Raw genomic sequence first — 21,768 nt, forward strand, 5'->3', positions numbered from 1 at the left:
TGGACCACCCAGCACAGCAAGACTGTTTGGCAGGTACTTGCCATATCCTGTACACTCAAGGGATAAACACCAACCCGTGCTGATTTGAAATATGTCTTACTAGCCGGTGGCTATCTGTTGGCTAAGCAGCCCTTCTCCAGGGACAGCATCCTTTCCCCAGTAGCTTGCCAATCAAGATGCTGGCCACTGTGGCTGAGACACGGCCAGTTCGGCAACAATACCACAGTGATAGATTCACTTAAGTGGAGCCAATCATTATCTTCCCTGATATGTGAGATGCAGATACAAGAAAACAAAGCCCAGTTATAAGTCACAGGACACAACCCTGGTAGTGGAGCTGGCACTTCTGGTCAGTTATCTGAGACTAAATCCATTACAGAGAGCAAGAGAAAATGCTCTGGTAGTGACCTGTAATGGTGTCCTGATCTGACTCAAGACTTTCCCACTAAAACGGAAATAAATTCCCTGTCTAGCTTAAGCTTGTTTGTGTTGCGTTTCTGTCCTTTGTAATTGAGGGTTTTGTGGGGAATCCAGAATATTCTGATGAATATGGAATACAGAATAAGGACAAGGTATCAGCCCCAGGACCAGGGCATTTCTCCAGGTCCAAATAGGACAGCTTAAAGCTCTCACAAGGCAGCTAAAGAGAGAAAGACAAACAGCTTTGGGAATCTGTATTTCCTTACACAGAACTCCCAGGTCAACTTCTTATCATGATTTTATTGAAAAAAAAAAAAAACTTACTCCAAAGCAATCAACCTTATTAAAGTTCCGCTTAGTAGGAAGTCACGTTAGTATTTCAAAAGACAGTATTCATAGAAGATAGAAAGCAACAGTATTTATAAAATGCCCATCCCTGAGCCCAGCACAGACACATGCAGATGGACACGTGTGTACAGACTTGGAGACAGGCACTCATCCCAGTCGGCCTTTTGTAAAAACGGTGTCATGTGGGTAGGTATTTCTCTAAGTTGGAAAAAGTATACACAAAGTCCTTCATTCATTTTTGGCAATATTAGAGTCCCTAGGTCTTAACATCCGACTGTGACACATAACTCTATCTCTGCCCCACAAACTTCCACCACCGTCCTCCTGGTAAGACACACAGAGAGAGAGACGGGGGCTCTGGGCTTATTAGGAGCCATGAAATATAGAAAGGGAAGACAGTGAAACCATGTATGTTCCTAAGCAGACACCTACATCAGACAGGCTGTGGGGACGCTGGTGTAAACCCTGCCTCTCCAACAAACTTGAGTGCTGTCTAGCATGTCAGTTAGGGGCAATGGAGGTTAGAAGCACCAGCAGGCACTGAGACAGATGCCCCACCTGGGGTCAAAGGTCATCCCAGCACTGGGGCACCAAGTGTCTGCTGTCTACCAATGGATCTACCTGTAGCAGGAAACCGTGACAAAGGCCAAGACCAGAGACAGCCTCCTAGCCACCCTGTCTTGCTTTGCAGATGAAGAAATGAAGACTCCAGCGTGGGGGAGATGCCACAGGAGTGCGGCTGTCTTTGTTCCACTTCAGCGGAGACCAAAAACAGAAGCCAGAATTAAACAAAGGTCCTTCATGCTCTGCCTGGTAAGAGAGGCATTATGACATAGGATTATAAAAATTCTTCTCTGGGCACCTTCCTAAATAAGCAGTAAAGTCTAATTACAAAGCCACTATAACAGTTCAATCACAGACACTGAACAGTGCATAGAAGGTTCTTCAGGTCTCAATGAACAAAAATAGAGGACACAAAGACAAGCCACTGTACCATTTAGTCATCTCTAAGGCTTTTCATGGGCAATCCCAACACTCTCCTCTCTTCCAAGGTGCCGTCTCTGGTCCACTCCTAAACTTTAAAAGGATGCTTCATTAGTCATAAAGATTCACAACTATCATGTTACAGTTAAACCGTGTGGAGGCTGAATGGTGTCCAACCAAAATTCTGTATCAACAGCGTAACTCCCAGAGTCTCAAAATATATTTAAGAATCTCCAAAGAAACAAAATGATGTTGCTGGCATGCTTTCAGCCAGCGACTGGTGTCCTTTCAAGGAGGAAAGAAAAAGACACAATTACATGGAGACAAGACGAGTCAAGAACAAAGGGAAAAGATGACCATCAACAGGCCGAGGAGGGAGGCCTCAGTCCCAGACTTCCAGCCTTGGGAAGGGTAAAGAGGCAAACGTGCTGTCTCAGTCTCACAGGCGGCCACGGGTTCTCTGACATGAGAGCCCAGGCAAAGCACACAAAGCTGTCTTATTTCACACTCAGCATATGCGTTATCTTTCTCCCTGAACAAAATAAGAATGATCCATGGGCCAGTGGGGCTACCAGGAAAGATTATTACTCAAATCTCAGGAACAATGCCGACAGACTGCATTAGTTTGTAAGAACAAATGAGTTTGATCATCAAACTTGTAATGAAGGGCTAGGTTCAATCTCCAGCACCACATAAAACCAGATAGATGGAACCTGCAAACCCCAGCACTCAACAGGTGGGAGCAAGAAGGTAGATGTTCAATGCCAGACTCAGCTGTAGAGTAAGTTTGAAGCCAGATGGAATACATGAGGACCTCCCTAATGAAGATTTACAATGAAGAAACCAAGTACTATGGCTACTGAATAGGTAGTAACATCTGAAAGGAAAGAAGTGAGGATAAGACCAGAGTCCTACTTGAATTTCCAAAAGCCATGGAGAAAACAGAACTTCAGAAGCAGAACTACAACCCTAAGAAAGTGTCTGAGGGGCATGGAGGGAGTTGGGTTACAATAGACGGATCATAAGGCACATTCTAGAGCACAGGCTGCAAAACCCATAAGTCGACAACTGAAGGGGACAGAACAACGAACATGGCCTTGAGGCTTCTAAAGGAATATGAGCAGTCTGAGCTCAGGTCATCAGGAGTGCTGAGACACAGGATTACCAAGTGCAGGCATCGTAAGGACAGGACCTATCATGGCTTACACATTTTCCTGTCAGGCGGCACACTGAATAGCCGTGTCTTAAATGGCGCTGCCACAGGGCTGTATTATCCCAGCACACCATGGCCTATTGTTCATTTATCCTATTGTTTAGAATACAATTACACATTCACCAACAGCTAATTTAAACTATTACGTAGCCCCCAGGAGGGGGCTTGGACATGCGTGAACCGATCCAACAGCTTTGGAGCTCGCTGCAAGCCGCTCTTCTGCTTCACTCAAGTGTATCCACTGATCAATCCCGCCTTTGAGGGATTTATAAGAGACATGTAATTAAGGAAAATTGAGTTAAACACATGCCATTTATCCAAATCCAATTAAGCACACAATGAAATGTGAAGAGAGTGGGGACGGGGAGGCCAGTGGTCTGACCCCAGCTCCCTTCTAACTAGCCTGTCTCTGGAGAGGCGAGTGACTCGGTACCTCCTTTGGAAGGAGCTAACACCCCCCCACTGCGTAACTATAATGAAAACTAGATGCCAGTGTTTATAAAGAGCTTAACACCCAACAGAACACATAACAGATACTCTGGGAATTTTGTTAAATTGGAAAAAAATTATTTGTTTGAGTCTTCAACTTTCTAAGGTGTGAATGAAGTTGCTGGCAGACACAGACACAGTCAAATGCTTAGGTGGTCCCCTCTAGAATAAAGCCAATGGGGGAGGGGACATCTTAACAGCCCGTGTGGTGACTGTATCCAAAAGGTATCCCCAAATTTGGAAGCTTATAGTTGGCACTGTATAAAAATACTCTTGAGATTTATATCAGCACATGGACACCACAAAAAGAGGTTTCACTTTGTTGGAAGCTTGCTCCAGAGGCACAGAAGCATCCAATGGGGTCTGGAGGGGTAGCATTCCACCCGTCTTATGGCTGAATGGCATCCCGTCTGATACATCCCACTTACCCATGAATGACAAAGTGGGTGTGCCCCCCATTTGATTAGGAACTTTTCTTAAATAAACGTTATAACTCATGTATTTGTTCCATCCAAAGCTTATATTCTTCCATCTTCTCATGCTGGACTCCTAAGGGTCAAATGCTTCCCTTGCACTTCCTCCAGAACCTACAGCGATGCACACCAATCCCAGTATTTCAATCTTTCATCTCTCTTTCAAAAACGAACAACTTCGAAACAAAGAAATAAAGCAGTCCTCCGTGAACACTACATGTCTCAAGAATAACCAGCTAGTAGCTCCCACTTAGGCTCCGCCTCAGCCTTCTGCTGGCTAAAGTCACACACACACACACACACACACACACACACACACACATACAATGGACATTTCCAAAGACCCAACAACTGTCAAATGTCATGGATAACCTGTAGCCTTTGTCGTAACAAAAACAACTCATCTCTCCTGTCCCCATCAGTCACCTGTCTGTCCCCGTGTTCTGTCCTCTCCCTGACCTTCTCGGCCTCTATGACAATCCCTCCTCTGCCCCCTCCCTGCCTGTGTCCTGTACCCTGACGACCTGTGTCCATACAGGCCTCCCTACCATTTACTAAACCTTACAACATGTTTCAACCTCAGGCCATCTAGACTCTTCTTGGTGGTATGCAGGAGAGTGGATGGGGTGGAGCGGGGTAGGTGGGGAGGGGGACACAGACCCTTATCAACCAGCAAGGACTTGAGCTCTGCAGGAAAGACTAGGTTTTCCAAGTGGCAGACGAAGAAAACACAAGAATGATACTTATATTTCATGACCCCAAAACACCAGAAAGAATTTCAGCTTTACCAAGGGGACCCAACTAGGGCACGCACACTTGGTGTGTAAGGTTCGTATGTGCTTGGGAGCATAGGAACCAAAGAGTTCCCCTACACTGAGAAAGAAGCAGGCTAAACTGCCTGGCTTCCTTCCAGTCCATTATAATATTTCTGACTTGCTTATTAACACAGCTAGATTTTGTCACACCAAGTCCTACAAAGATTCTTACAGTTGTGGCTATATATCAAAGTTAATATGAAGCAAGCTAACAAAAAAGTATCAAAATTGGGCTGGCAAGGTTGCTCAATGGATAAAGGCATTTGTCGTCAAAGCCTTGTGACATGAGTTCAACCCCAGGGACCCAAACAGTAACGGGGAGAACTGATTATATAACAGGTTATCTTCTGATTTCCATGGCATGCGCATACCCACACACACAAATACATACATGGATACACCCGACAAGTGTTCTCTCAAGAATACTCATTTTGATGAATTCCCCAACAGTACCAATGGCATCACTCACAGCCCAGCAAACACACCCCAAGGCCAAGTCCAGGGTGAGCCTGTCTCCTAAGTAATGTGTCAGTGGAGCATGGTCATGCTTCCCTTTGCATGTTGACTCTGGCAGCTTCTGCACAGCAGCAGCACTGAGCGGTGTACCAAGGCCGGGCGGAGCCTGGGAGCCTAAACTCCGCACTGCCTGGCCCTTTGTAGAGAGTCCACAGGCCTTCTCTGCAGCTCCCAGCAGTGACACATGCAGGGTGGTGACACGCCAGCCGGGCAGAGAAACAGACCCAGCCAGTCTATCTGAAATCCAGTGAATCTAATTAACTTCATTCCTTTTACTACGTCTGAGAAAAACACTTATCAATGACTACAATGAATTTTTAGAGATCTGAACATGTTCCAGAAGATTCCCTTTAACTTGTTATTTGCCTAACGTTATCTACCAAAACATAATTTGTACACAATAAAATTTGCCAATATTCAATATGCAGTTTGGTGGGTTTTGACTGGTGTGTACAGTCAATGATCCACGTGGCCTTCATGTTCTACTATGCATTTTCCACTTCCCTAATAACAGTGCCCCTGTGCCCTTGGCTCGCTCACAAAACTAACCTGACTTGCCATCCAGACTGAACGCCACATTACCTAAGTGACAGGGGCTTTCCAGTTCCTGGCACCTCAGTTGCAGGTCCGCAAGCATGCATACAGCCTACATCCTCACACGCAACAGTTGCAGCTCGGGTCTGACCAGTCAGTCCCCTGAGAGGTTGCTGACTGAAGCTACTCTGAAGAAAGGAGACCAGGTCTGAGCAATGTGTTGGAACCTCCGAGCACTCAAGTCTAAGAATGAACACTTCTACAAGATAGGGGAACCGTGGGGAGCCGTATGGACAGATTACCTTTACTTCTATGGGAAAAGCAATCACCCAAAACCTAAATTCCAAACATCCTCAGAGCTAATAAAATAATTAGCAAATGAATAAACTTAGTCTTCAGAAAAAACACCTAAAACTGTTTCAAGAAGCCAGGCTTTCTACCGAGTCACACCTGTATGAGCTGGAGGCCAGCCGCCACGCCCTCCCTGCTGAAGCAGAGACTGCATCCACCTGTCCTTCCCTCCCCAAGCAGAGCTACCAGACACATGCTGGAGATGTAGCAGCCCTGGAAGCTCAATGGAGAGTCACCAAAGCTTTTTCTTTTGTCCACAGAACGAGCAACTGGTTCCTGAAGCAGAGGAACAGCACAAGTCATTTTTAGGATACCAAGTTGGGATGGGGTAAAAAAAAAAAAAAAGGGATAATGCTACCAATGAGATAAACATTTGGAGCCACAGTCATTTAGGAAAGGCTGGCTCGTACATCAAGGAAGAGTTACTAAAGCCACAGCATGCCGTCGACTGCTTGAACTTACAAGAGGTCAAGTGCAGGGAGAGCAAGTGTCAAGACACTCTGTCCCCAAAGCAAAGCCGAATTCACACTGGTGACCCACATCCTCCAAGGCTAATGTCACTCTGGAGACATCAGCAGAGGCAACTGCCCTTTGGGACTCACTACGTAAGACACTATATACTTGAAGAAAATACGGCACTGGCAAACACATCCTTCCGCACAGGATAACTGAGAGGACAAGAACCTTAGCTCAGGATTCCCATCATCCAGAACACAGATACTCAAGGATCTGCCAGCACTGAGGTTGCTGACCTCTTGGATAATGACCCTCCTGAACATTATCACAGAGAAACTGGCTGCAAAGGTGCGGCTTCTCAGACCCAGCCTACCCAACCCAAGTAGATTCAGCACAGCCTGCCACACTATGAAATGGCCTGTCCTCCACCTCCCAGCACCCCCAATTCTCCAATGCCCTCAATCTCCCAGCATCCTCCTCTCCCCCAACATCCTCCTCTTTATCTAAGTGACTAAAGAGAACTACTAACATGCAAATCAGTCAACTACAGTGCCAATGGTCTAAAGAGTGAATGAGAACTCAGACTCCATAAGCAACGCTCAGTGTGCAGCCATGAGCCCTCTTCCTTCAGCCCCTCATCACAATATGTGTAATGAACTCCAACAATAACACTGAGTGCATGGGAAAAACACAGCACTGACCAGTATCTCTGCAGGCATGTGCATGAACATGTGTATGGATGCTTCTGTGAACACATATCTCATGGCTAACGTCAAGCCAGGAAAAGGCAAATGAATTTCAGATTTTTCTGAAACAAAGTCAGAATCGTGGAGATGAATGACGCACAACAGGATGCTCAGGTGAAGAAACGGGAGCACTTGAGGCTAACTGCTGTCAGTCAGAACAAGCCACTGCACCCAACTGCAGTGTCCGGACCACAGTGGGGGACAGGAGGGAGGAAGGAGCAGCAGGGAAGAGACAGGAAGAGTAAAGACTTCAAGCATCCAGTTGGGCCCCTTGTGCCCAAATTACAGCTTATGTTAGATCTAACGAACAAGGTCAGCACGTTAGCTCAGTGGGTAGCAGCACTTGCCACACATCCTGATGACCCAAGTTTAATCCCTGGAACCCACATAAAGGTGAAAGGAGAGAACCAACTCCACAGAATTGTCCTCTGACCTGCACATGAGCTATAGCATACATACATACACACACACACACACACACACACACACACATACACACACACATACACACACGTTTAAAAAGTAAAAACAATAACAAATTAAAGCCTCAGCACTGACTACAGCTATAGTCATTGGCCAGCTTTACAAGTCCCCACACAGCAAATTTAAGCTCACAACATTGCGGACAAACAATCCAGCAGACTGACTTAGTGGCCCCAGCAGCAAACCTGCAACCTGGGCCTCAACTTCACTTCTTGCTTGCTGTCAATCCTGTCCAATGGAAAGTTCCACACAGGACAGATCTATTGCTTGCCATCAGAAATTCCGTGGAAAAACTGCCACCGGATAAGCCTCTTCCAACCCAATCATCACATCAAACGGCATGGTCCAAATACCCAGGCTGAGGGCTCAGATAACCTGCTGACTACAGGCGAGGGTGTCCCCAAGGCATCTGCTCACAGGCTCTCCCGTGGACCCTCGCAGAGGCCCCAGGGGATGCTGGACAGACTGTGATCACACCAGTTCACTGACAGTGAAGTCTGTAAATTCCGATTCAGATGCAAAGCTAAGGCAGGACATGCTGACCTCTAGGCACCAGATCCTCACCTGTGGAGCTCAAAGAAGAAGAAACGAATATAGGGTGGGGGGTTGGGCAAGTGCAGGGATGCAGAGACCTTCTGTGATGAGCACTTACTTCTTCAGGGTCCACACTGAGCCCGGCATATGTGATAAAAATGGTTTAAACCACAAGTCAGCTGTCAAGTAACCGTAGCAGGCTCTAGGTTTCCTAGCTCTGTGACTTACTGTAACTTATTTAACCTCTCTGTGCCTTTTCTCGGGTGAAAAGAAGAATGGTTTACAGTCTGTTCCTTTTGGGGTTAGCTGGGCGATTACATGTATTACAGTGTATAAAGCGGTTATTATTCTCAAAGCACTCAGAAATAGGGCCAGTTGCATGGTGATGCATAATTTAAATGTTTGGGAAACAAAAACAGATGAGAAGAGAAAGGGAAGGGAGGGAGGGAGGGGAGATGAGAGTTTGGAGGGGGCAGGGGAGGGGGAAGGGAGAAGAAGCAGGGGTTCAGGTGGCCCAACCACTGACAGGCCACGTTAGAGCTGCTGAACTTTCCCAAGCCCACCAGTGCGCCCTCAGGGACGTCTGGGGGTCTGGTGACAAACAGTGACACCCCTCCGCAGCTGCTGCTTACGGTATGAGGTGACAGGAGCCAGGGAAGAGGATGCTCAGGTGCACACACAGCAGAGGAAGTCTAAACAGCTGTGGCACCAGAGACAGCGGCCACGGACAGCGGAGCAGCTCAGTGGGCCATGCCGACCTCTGGGGCGAGCTTTTAATAGCAGTTTTACTGCGATAATTCACATGCCATAGACCTCACCATGCAAAGGTTGAGCTTTCGTGTTCTCGGATTATGCCACAAATCAAACTCTTAACAGCCTCCTATGAGGGAACACTGAACCTTCCGCTCTCACTCCCCTCGGCCTCTCATCTCTGGATCTGCCGACATCTTCCACACATATTTGGTTTCTACACACTTGACATACGAGACCACAGAACAGGGGCATGGAGAGATGGCTCTTGCAGAGGACCAGTTTGTTTCCCAGCACTCATGTCAGGAGACTCAACCACCTGTAACTGCAGCTTCAGGGGATCTGACATCTTCTGGACTCCACAGCCACTAACGATACTAATGTCTACATCCGCGGAAACACAAAAATAGAAATAAAATAATCTTTTAAAATGACCATGGGATACTTCGAGTTCATTATTGACTGACTTCTCAATACAGTTTGAAAGTCACTCCCTTGCTCCCAGCCCTGCTGGCTTCCCCCTGCCCTTGGGATGAAATCTACAGCTAACAGAACCTATGGTGACCGAGCTGATGCTGCCTGCCTCCCTGACATCATTCCCCGTCCCCTGTGCCCTAACCACTATGTCGACTACCCAGCACCTGAATCTCTCCAGCAGCTTGATTCTCCACTGATACTATCCACCTACAACATCCGTCCTTCAACCTCAGGTCTGATTTCACAACAGTGAGGCGGTCAGCCGGTCACGGTAAGTCTCCATGCTCCATTCCTCAGACCTGTGAGTGGTGATGCACTCACTAGCCCACTCTGACCTCCCTCCCTGAGACACACAGCCAAGTCCGCTCCTGCTCCCTTGTTCACCATTATATCTGTGTACTGTCGGCCACTAAGGGACATACTTTCACAGGGTTCAATGATGGCAAAGGAAAACCTAGCTGAGGTTGAAGAGCTGGCTGGAGAGGTCGTGGCGGGTGGGGCTGTAGTCCCTACCTGTCAGGATCCTTCCAGATCTACTGTCTGGCTTGCTTCCATTCACCCACTTTCCCCCATCTATCAGCTGTGCACCACACTTCCCGCTGGCTCACCAACACAAAATTCCTACCTGCTTGCTGTAACTGTGGCCTGGAGTCTTTTGTGACCAGGGAGGGAGTCTGAGAAGTGGGGAGGAGGGGGCACATGTATACTGAAGGCCAGTGGTCAATGTCAGGTTATCTTTTGAGGCGGGGTCTCTTACCTGAACCTGGAACTCACCAATTGGTGAGACTTGCTGGCCAGCATGCTGTAGACACCTGCCTATCACCTCCACTCATCCTCCCCATCCCACCGAGGGTCTTCATGCTTGCATGGCGGGCATTTTACGGACTGAGTCATCTCCCCAGGCCCGACCATGGTTATTAACTAAACTACTCATCTTCCTGGATACAGTTTGTCCCACACCGCGGGGACCAACACAGAGATGCCCGCTGTCCTCTGCTACTATCAGTGATGATAATCTCACTTGGCCTCTTCTCCCACTATTGCCCCAGCACGGAAAGGAGGCTCTGACTGGCTAAGGGACCCAGCATAAGTCACATGGTCACTTCACCAATCCCAGCTTCTCCACTGGTCTGTACTTCTGACTCTGTGCTGCTCAAGGCTGTCTGCCTTCTTCCTACCTTTATCCCGAGTCCTGATAAGGTCTGGCTGTCTACTATCAAAGCCCAACCCCATCACTAGGGCTCTAGTTACTCCTCTATTGATGTGATAGAACACCATGACCAAAGCATCTTATCAAAGAAAGCGTTTATTTGGGTTTACGGTTCCAGAGTCCACCGTTATCACTTCGGGGAAACCCACCAGCAGGCAGGCAAGGCGACTGGCCCTGGGAGCTGAGAACTGAGAGCTCGCATCTCCAACCACAAATGAGAAGCAGAGGAAGCTCCCTGGAAACAGCACGTAGCTTTCCAAACCTCAAAGTCCACCTACAACTGCATACTTCCTCCAGCAAGGACACACTTCCTAACCCTACCCGAATGGTGTCAACAAGTATTCAGATGTGCAGGAATATGGGTGACACCTCATTCAAGCCACCACACTAGGGCAAGGAAGTGGCACCATCTGTACACAGTCCACCACACTAGGGCAAAGAAGTGGCACCACCTGTATACAATTAATCTGTGAGGACCGCTATAAGCTCAGAGAGCAAGCACTTACAGTGTTATGTACTCCTGGGTTCTGTGTTCAACTTAAAATATCGTATGTGCACATAAAGCATTTGAATACAGGTGACAGGGTTGTGTGTTGCTCAGCTGGGACTGAACCTGGCTGTGGAGATGCAGAGCCAGGGCCATCAGCCTCCCAGCAAAGGGCCTCAGAGACCACGTCCCCCTGCTGTCCTTCCTCCAGAGCTACAGTACGACAGAGTGTAGGGAGAGACCTTGGCTTTCTGAGCGTCCCAAAGATACATGCATCTGGCCCAGGACACACAGACTGCATCCCACGAATGTGCACAGCCTGTATCCCATACCAGAAGGGAAGGAAAACCCTGCAGGAGCCAGTATTCAGGTACAGCCCCCAAAGGGCTCCGAGTCTGTCAACAACTACAGTCTCCACTGGTTCACGTGTGCAACTGCTTACCTAGGTCAAATCCTTATGTCTGTTATGTAAAATACAATGGGGTCCCGGCATCTCATCAGACTGGTTAACAAGACTCAAGTTTCCTCTGATAGAAAATCTAAACAAGAAAGTCATGAGTGACAGCACACGACTTTGATACCAGCACTACGAAGGTAGAGGCAGATGGATCTCTGTGAGCTGGAGGCCAGCCTGGTCTGTAGAGTGAGTTCCAGAACAGTCAGAGCCACACAGAGAAACCCTGTCTTGAGAAACCAAAACAGAAAAAGAGAAAGAAAAACAGCAAAACAAAGAAAGAAAATTCAAAAGAGCAAAGTCGATTTGAGAATCACCAACACACAAAATCCCATTCACGGGTTGCAGCTCAGTGTCACCTGCCGGGCTTTCTGAGGCTTCACAGACATAAAACCACGATGCCTAAAGTGCCCAGAGCTACGGACCATCACTGCTCCCTTTGGAGATGAGAGCTGAGGCACAGGGGGCAGGCAATGCACAGAAGGCCCCAGCACAGCCAGGGCTCACAGCCAGGGCCTTCCGGGCCAGATGTCACCCTCTGACCAATGCAGAATGCATACAGGTATCCCTGTCGCTGCGACAGAAAAGACAGCTTTATGTAGCAGGAAATGGCACACATCACTTAAGCAGACTTTGCTTGCTGTTCTTGTGGGCCATGGAGAGTCTTAACAGCCATGTGCACAGACATGGCTCTCCCACCCATGTGGGTCAGAGAGACACCCCTACAACAGCTGAGAGTCATGATTCAGAACCTGTCTGCCACAGCACAGATGCCTGAAGTTTCCTTAAGACACGGTAAGACAGTGGTTCTCAACCTGTGGGTCGCACCCCCTTGGCAAAACTCTATCCCCAAAAATATGTACATTACAATTCATAACAGTAGCACAAGTACAGTTCTAAAGTAGTAACAAAATAATTTTATGGTGGGGGGGGTCACCACACCATGAGGAACGGTACTAAAGGATCGCAGCGTTAGAAAGGTTGAGAATCAGTGCTCTCGAACAGACTCCACACTGTTCCCAGGAACTAGGGGTAAAAGTCTTTCTCAGCCTTTCACTTGCGAACTACCTCTAAGAAGAGGCCCTACAGAGCAGGGGAGATCCGTGGGATGGGAAGGGACACCCACGTCAAACGGCTTGCTTTCAAAGGTTTAAAACCACTGAAGGAATGCTCAGCTCTCTCCCAACAGCTTCCAAACTTCTACACCCAAAAAGAGGAGGCGGAAGACTTTTCTGAGATGAAATAAATAGATGACAGGTCAGGCTGTGCACTTGACATTCTCTGTGTGCCATTACCATCTCAGGTCAAAGCAAAGGCAGGGAGGTGTGGCTAAAGCCAGAGGAAGCGATAAGCAGCTGTCGAGGCAGCTCAGGGGCTGTGTGTGTGTGTGTGTGTAGCCTAAGGCAGCAGCAGAAGGCAGATGCTGGACTGGGCCGCTCGCAAGTGGCTCCAACTCCCCAGATCATGTACTGACTTGTGCCTCATACACAAAAGAATCATCAGGCCCGGAAAAATAGCAGCACGGGCCCCGGTACTGGGGAGCCTGGAATATTAGTGACTTGGGATCCATAGAAACATGATTTGTGGCTCAAGGAAGCTGCAGACCAGACCGTCTGTGATGGAGAAGTCAAGAGAGAATGAGGGCAGAGTTACTCTCCAGAGAGAAGAGCTTGGGGTGGGAGTGGGGTTAGGAGTGAGCAGGAAAATTGGAGGTAGCAAAGAAGGGAAACGTAAGGCTGATGACTTTCCTGTTTCCCTGGAGAGTCTCAGAAGACCTGGACCTGCATCCTCAAATACAGTCTGTAAGCAAGTAAACAGCTACCAAAGACCTTCCTCGGGAACCTCCTCTCCTTTCCATCCCCCACTCGGAGACTTCACAGCTACCTGACTTTAAATGTCCCCATCCCTTTCTGTCTGATAAGAGGCATAGCTCTTCCCACAAAACAAAAGCTTTCTGGGAGAGGCTGACATCTCCCTCCACAGGGAGACTGTCTGAGTCAGCTTACACGGATGTCATCAGCAAAGGTACAGCTTCAGGAACAGTCTCCTGTGACCAGCCACAAGCTTTCTTGTGACCGGATACTTCCCAATAAAATAAAATTCATATACCTTAGATTTAACCTTATCCTGCATTTAACCCAGATATTGTTAGTTTATTCATACAGTTGTACAACCATGCCCACCGTTCAAGTTAAGAACATTTCCATTATCCCCCCAAAAAATACTATCACCATTGGCTGTCCCTCCTCAGCCCCATTTCTCCACGGTCCCTGTCATGACTACTCTGCTTACTGCCTCTACAGATTTGCCCATTCTGAACGTCCATATACATGGAACTGTCCGGGCATGACCCTTGGCACCACAAAAGCAAAAACTTAAATGAACATAACGAGAGAAAATAAACAGCACAAGCTACACTTTTGCACGGGGCTTATTTCACAAAGCATGCTTTAGAGGTTCCTCCTTGTTGCTCTAGGCATGGGTACTTAATGAGACATATGGTAACAATGGTAATGATACAGTTAACTTTTTAAGAAACTGCCAGACTGTTTCAAAATAACTGTTTCAATTTCTTTTCCTATCAGAGATTTATAAAGGTTCCCAAGTCTCCAATTCTTCACCAACACTGATCATCCATTGTTTTTTAGAGCTATATGTATCTAGAATTAGAGTATCATAACTATGTTACCAGATGTTAGCACACAAACAAAACCAAATATCAAAGGATAGGAAAAAAAATACAGACTGAACCAAGGTAGTATTTCCAAACTTCGGTCATCTGAGTATCCCCTTTATGAGTCTGCCAAATTTGTGTCACTCTATAATCTATCTATTGAATTATAAAAAATTGGTTTATTTGGGGGCTGGAGTGATGACTCAGCCATTTGCAAATGACTAGAGTTCAGTTCGCAGCACCCATGGCTCACAACTGCCTACGCCTGCAATTCCAGCTCCAAGGGACCTAACGCCCTCTTCTGGCCTCTACAGGCACCTGCACTCACACATGTACATACTATTCACACAGAGACACACATGCATAATCAAAAATAATGGAAATAAATCTCTTTTAATATTTATTCATTTTAATGCCATCTTATAAACTTCCTTAAGTCGTGGTATAATGTGCTATGATATATAAACACTGTGGAATGAAGCAGGGACAGGCAGAAGTCATTGTCTCAAGGGCTTCCATGTGTTAAGCTTATAAGTGAAGAAAGCAGCGATGTGACTCTTCTTCCTCTGTCCTGGCCAGACCAGACAGGCAGGTGGTACCATCATGAATGAGGCAACGATACACCGCCACACGTTTGCCCTTCCTGTCACCTGTCTCCCCCACTTAGCCCTAATCACTCCTGAGCAGAACCAGCAGAACTGCAGCCACCACACTGGTGTACAGCAAGAGACATCTCGTACTCCGCACTAGTCTCGTGCTAGGGAAGCCCGCTCCCCTTGGCCGAGGTGTATCCACTTTCAGTGTGAACCTGCTCTACTCTGAAAATCTCTACTACATCTCTCTGCCCACGCCCTGGCTGCAAGCACACCTGGTTCTTCGGGTTCCGACAGAAACAACCTGAAGAGCAAATACACGGAACGTGAATTAAAGTGAAGAGCACCTGCCCTGGGAAGGCAAGTCTAGACAACGCTACCCATGAGGTGACAAACTGCCTGGATGGGCTTTGCTGACAGAACTGGCCTTAAGTGCAATTTAAAAAAAAGAAGAAGAAGAAGAAGAAAGAAAGGAAAAAAAAACATGCACACACAGTAAGTGTGTTAGCTGTGCTTACGTGAATGAAACACAGTAGCACTCACACACACACACACACACACACACACACACACACACGCACCACAACCTATAATAGCACATTTGGTTATCTTGCTATTTCAAGGCTCACTATCATTTGTCACCAGCCAAGCTCAATAAAACTGAACAGCATACTATATGAGAAGAACGCAATGACTACTAAATGAGAAGGCTCCCACTGCCTCTGTGCCTGGGCATTCCCATTCAACCTTCAGACCCAGCTCAATCCCCTCCACCATGCCCTCCACCGGGGCTAGCTGCCCCGCCCACACCACATGCCCCCACCTGTGGGTCTTCACAGCCCATCTCATTATGGAAAGGACGGGTCCAGTGGCCCTGCGGCCAAGGCTCCACAACACCACAAACTCAGGAGGACAAGAACGGAGGCACTTGGCTCACCACCAGTCCCCCAGCAGTGAGGATAGTCAAACACAGGGTAAGGTTTTGTTTGTGGAATTACTGAGTTCAAATGTCCTGGCTTTTGCTTGGTGTTGTGCAAGACCTGCCGAGCACTGTGACTTGACTATGCTTTGTCTGAAACTCAGGTTGCAATGTAGCTGCCATCCTGGTGCTGCTGGAAGGTGAGGCGTCTAGGAGGGGATTATGCCTTTAAGAGCGATAATGCAGTTCTCATGGGACTGGATTAGTTACCGAGAGAGCATGTTATTAGACATCGAGAGCACCCTGGTTTTGTCTCCTCTACACACCCAGTAGATCTTTTGTTTTCCACCCCCATGCGATACAGGCTGAGGACTTTGCCAGAAGTGATCACCCAGCTGTACCTTTCCAGCCTACAGAGCTATGACCTAAATAAACGTCTTTGCTTTATGGACTGCCAAGTCTTGAGGCTGGAGAGACGGCTCAGTGGATAAGCCAGTTTGCTGAGCGAGTACAAGAAAAACTGAGTATAAAGTCCCCAGCACCCATATAAGAAGCCACATAAAGCTACAAACACAACAACTGTGACCCCCACCGCTGTGAGGGGAGAAGACAAAAGGATCCTGGGACTCCAACTGCCAACCTACCTCCTGGGTCACTGAGACATCTCAAGATGGAGAATGACATACCGGGACCCATGACTTCTTTTTCTGGCCTATGTTAGAACATATAGGCGCACGTGCACGCGCGCACACACACACACACACACACACACACACACATATGGAAGAAAATAAATAACACTCTCTGGACCGCTCTCCTAGCAACGGAAGGGGCGGTATGGAGCTTGGCCACATTCGGAGCTACAACAAGGAGTACAGTTCTACAGCCTTCTGTCAGTGGATCTCACCCTTCCTAATGCTGCGACCCTGTAACACAATTCTACATGTTGTGCTGACCACTAACCATAAAATTATTTCTTTACTACTCCACAATTGTAATTTTGTTACTGTTAGGAATCTAGAGCTTCCAAATAACTGACTGGGAGTCCCCTCCTTCCTTTCTGTATAACTTCCAAATAACTAAATGAGAGGCTGGTGTCTTTCAGTAAGCTTTTCTGGGGGACCCTGCTGGCCAAAGATGATGATGGAAGACAGGAGAAGGCAAGGAAACCAAGCTTGACTGACAGCTAACCATGACCCCCATATTCCTTATTTAAACCACCAAGAACGCTGCGTTCTCACCAGGGTACAGACAAGACCTGTTAAATTTAATCTACTGCACCAAGACATGGACCTGATACCCAGGTGGACAGAACAGGTCTCAGCTCTATGGCTGGGAAAGTTGTTCAAGCACATGCACTAGACAAGCAGACTAGAAAGAATGGGAAGAAAAATGAAGCTACTCAGAGGGGCTGGTGTTTACTAACCAGGTTCCACACCCCAAGCATAAAAAAGAAGCATCCGACTCACACCTTTAGTTTTCCTGGACTGCATGGGGTAGGCACTATCAAATCGCCATTTCCCAAGGTACAACAGTGGTCTGGAATGGGAAGTGGTGGCTTATGAGAACTTGCTGTGGTTTGAATGTGAGATGCTCCCACATGCCTGTCTGTCTGATCACTTGGTCCCCCAGCTGGCGGTGCTGTTTGGGGACGTTATGGAACCTCAGGATGTGGAGACCAGCTAGAGGGTGTGGGCCACTAGAAGCAAGCTCTGAGGGTGATAGTCAGCCCTTGTTCTCATGCTTCCTCCCCCTCTCATGCCCCTGCCCTCATTTCTGTTCCATAGATGTGAGAGGGTGAGGCTCTCAGCTCTAAGCACCTGCCACCATGAAGCCGCCTGCCACCATGCCTCCCCACTGTGATTCTTCTCATTAGGCATTTGGTGACAGAGATAAGAAAGTTAATCATACATGCTCACATCCAGAGTACCCACTCCCTCCCGCCACCTCCCACCTGAGAGAGAATAGCTTTATAAGGTGAGGAGGAGAGAGGCAGTTAGCATCTACCATACAGCAGGATAGCACAGACCATGTGAGCAGAAATCGGCAGCACAGCCCCTGCTCCCTCACACCTATACAGTAGGGAAGACAACAGTGACACAGAACAGGTCCCCAGAGGGTATCTGACATGCCAGGTCACCTGGACACTGACAAACTCTGCAACCCTAAGCATTTCTGTGCCTCAGTTTCCACCTCCAAACAATGGTGGTGGTGATGCCACCTCATTCCTTGGTACTATTATGAATGAAATGGTTCACAGTAACAACTTAAAACATTCCTAGGCATAAAACCAAACACAAAGATATAAAAGCAGTGTGTTTGAAGTGAATGAGGGGGGGGAAGCTAAATAGGAAAGATGTGTCCAAAGACAAAGGACGGAGTTTGGGGGTTCGTGAGGGATGTATGTGTTGAGAGGAATTGCGTTGAGAGGAATCTTTTCTGAGATGGCCTCAGAAAGCTGCTCAGTGACCTGCATTTGAAGGTACATGAGCTCAGTGGAGATGGTGACCTCATGATAGCAAGAAGGAGGACGAGACGACAAACTAGAACCATCCACAAAAGGCGAAATGGATCAAATACCATACCAAGAGTTCAGACCAGGTTCAGAGTCCATGCCAGACAGAAAATGATGACGTGAACGAGAATGAGAAGTGGGGAGAAGGTGAGGCGGTGTTACCTCCTGCACTTGCTGAGGTCACAGTGGCTGTCAGTCAGAGAGCAGGGGGAGCCTGTAGGAGCTCCGGTACAGGGCCCTGAGGGAGAGCTGACCTGGGAAGTCACCACTGCCTGGGCCACTCTGTGCTCACAACATTAGGTAAAAGAGAAGTCCAGCTACTGTTCTGTGTCTCCCTTCGACTTGTGGGGAAACTGAGGCAGGCAGAGGGACTGAGAAAACTGCTGATATGACTTAGCCAGAAAGTGGTAGAGCTGGTCCTGACCTGCAGAGACGGGAGAAATCAGGAGTCAAAATGACACAAACCAGTCACCTGGGAAGAGGGACCCTGGACTGAGGAGTCACCTCCACCTGATTAGGATTTGACCATGTCTGAAGGGTATTTTTAAAAATTGCTAATTGATGTAGAAGTGTCCAGCCCACTATGAGTGGCTGCCTTCCCCAGCCTGGGCTGTAAGTAACTGAGCAAGTCAGAAGGAGCAAGCCAGTAGGAACCATTCCTCTGTGGTCTCGACTTCTGTCCCTGCCTCCACGTTCCTGACATGGTTTCTCTTGGTGAAGGGCTGTCACTTAAAAGACAGAGTTAACCCTTTCCTCCCCACGTTTGTTTCGGTTCGGGTTTCATCAGCGCAGCAGAGCGGCGAACTAGGACACCACCCCCAACAGGCAGTGCCTAGCAGGCTGCCCTTTATCTGCTTTCCTCTGTACTCCATGCAGCTCACCTCAGAAGTCTCATCTCTAACAAATGTCAACCTTGAAAGTACAGGACACGTGTTCCGCAGCACAGTGTCACTGCAGCTGAGCAACTCTGCAGCGCCCGTGTTCTGCAGTCATCCCGACGGCCACCTCTTCCTCAGGACACAAACTGCACTTTATAGAAAGAAAATATTTCCTCGTGACATTGTGCCTTACACAAAACGGATATCCAACAAAAAAAATATAATATATATATACATATATTTGTGTGTGTGTGTGTGTGTGTCACCAATATATAGTAGTAGATAACAGGAGAAAAAACAGGATCAGAGACACTTCCAGCACCCTCCACCTCACCCACACCGGACTCAGAAGGTGAGTCAGGAGACGTCTGGGCTTGCAGTAGCAGAGCTTGGCAAACCCCACTACCTTTGTAGAAGTCAGACAATTAGACCCCTTTCTCCAGCTGGGTTGCCACTGTTACATAAACCTGAAAAGCGTGGCATGCTTCATCTGCACATGCAGTAAAGTGCATCCATGAGTCTTCAAATGTAACTTCCCAGAAACCTTTGCAAGACTGGCTGACACCCTCTGCCTGCACGAGGATTAAGTACAATGAAATGAAGAGGACCATCAGTCACCTTAAAAACTAAGGATGACAACTTCACAATCATGGCATTCTGAGGTCACTCAGCATGACAGACGCACGGGTCTCAACAGGCCCTGTCGTTAGCAGGATGCCTGCCGCAATCACTGAGAATATTTTCTTCTTTCGTAAGAAAGGAATGGAGAAATCATTAACCCGTGAATAATCTGAATGCCTGCCAGGAGCACAAAATAAGAAAAGAAATACCTCACTCAGAAAGACAGCCATCCAAAGTCAGACGGGAAAGCAACGATGTAACCAGTCTTAAAAGGATGAGGTTCTGGTATCAGAAAATCCACATATACGAAACATAAAGAGGACAGCCCCTTCCGTAGAGTCTGGCAAATGGGGAGCACACCCCACAGTCCTGGAACTGCAGACCCCTCCTTTATCTACCGTAACTCTGCAGACAGCCCAGCCACAAGCCTCTGGCCGCTACAGGGCCAGTGTCTTGACACTGATACAAAACCCGATTTTACATAAAGAACCCACTTTATTTCCAAACATCCATTGCATTCCAAGGAAAAAGTTCACCCTTATAACTTTTCCATCACTAACCAATCAAGAGTGAGTGCAGTTTTAAAACAACATGACTCCCACTGGAGTTATCTTGGCTGGTGATCACTGGCTTTGCAAGACTACATAGATATAGATATATAACGCAAATTCGTCTATATTTTTCAGTACAGCTTCAGAACATCTTCAGTGGTAGGACTGTGAGACCAGCTACTGACAACTCACCAGGTCCTCAAGCTTGAGACCACCGAAAGCAGCCCAGGGCACAGGACTGGAGGCCATCATGGCTCCTTCCCCTCGATATACAAAGGCTAGTTTCCCAAGGAAGGACCAGCTCTCTGCATTCCTAGGTCTTAGCAGGACCCCGATACACCAGTGTGACTCCCTCCACTTCCTTCCAATAGGTCGCCACCCACCCAAAGGGTGAGGTTCAAACTCCGAACAGCCAACAGTACATACTGGTAGCCATAACTGGATATCAGCCCTGCTCTCTCCTGAGGCTCCCACACAAACGACAGGATGGAACTGCACTAAACAAGTCACAGGCTTTAAAAAGCTGGCCCATGGTGACAGCCAAACTCCTCTCCCCCTCCCCCATCCCGCATGCCAGTTTTCTCCCAGAATACCTTACTGTTTGCCACTGGCCTGAACTGCGCCGCCGCACCGCCAGGTCTCATGAACCTCGAGAACTCCTCCCCATCCCATAGAGTTTCCAGAAACTTCTCCTCCACCTCCCAGAATACCTTACTGTTTGCCACTGGCCTGAACTGCACCGCGGCACCGCCAGGTCTCACGTACCTCGAGAACTCCTCCTCATCCCACAGAGTTTCCAGAAGCGTCTCCTCCACGAGGCCTCTCTTCCCATCCCCACATCTGTCCCCTCCCTCTCCAGCAGCCTCAGCCTCTGCCATCCGGGACCTGGCATCGTATACTCATCTGCCTGGCTCCCTCATAGAGTCAAAGGCTTCAGGGCTGGCGCCGCTGGCGCCATGGCACGCATCTGTGTCCAGAGCACTAGGTGCTTCGGGTGGCTGCGGCTCAGCTGGCAAATACACGGAACCTTTGCTTCCTGCTTTATAAAGTTAACACCGGAGCTGAGGAACGAGTTCAGTGGGAGAGTGCTTGCCTAGCACGCACAAGGCCCTAGGTTCAATCATCAGAACTACGGGCAAGAAAACACATATTTAAGCCTACCAAAAAAAAAAAAAAAAAAAAAAGGCCTGCCTGGAAACAAAGCCGAAAATTCCAAGTAGTCTTTTATAGAAAACTTCTGCAAATATATCTTGCTCCTTTTCCTGCTAGAAGTTGGA

General features: G+C 47.9%; 1 protein-coding gene across 2 annotated transcripts in view; it reads right to left on the reverse strand.

Moving 5' to 3' along the window:
- Cnksr3 (CNKSR family member 3) overlaps positions 1-21,768 on the reverse strand; it is a 90,900-nt gene that overhangs the window by 41,428 nt on the left and 27,704 nt on the right. The gene's annotated exons all lie outside the window — the stretch shown is intronic.

The sequence above is a fragment of the Myodes glareolus genome, chromosome 1 (assembly GCF_982192425.1).
Source record: "Myodes glareolus chromosome 1, mMyoGla1.1, whole genome shotgun sequence".
Lineage (NCBI taxonomy): Eukaryota > Metazoa > Chordata > Mammalia > Rodentia > Cricetidae > Myodes > Myodes glareolus.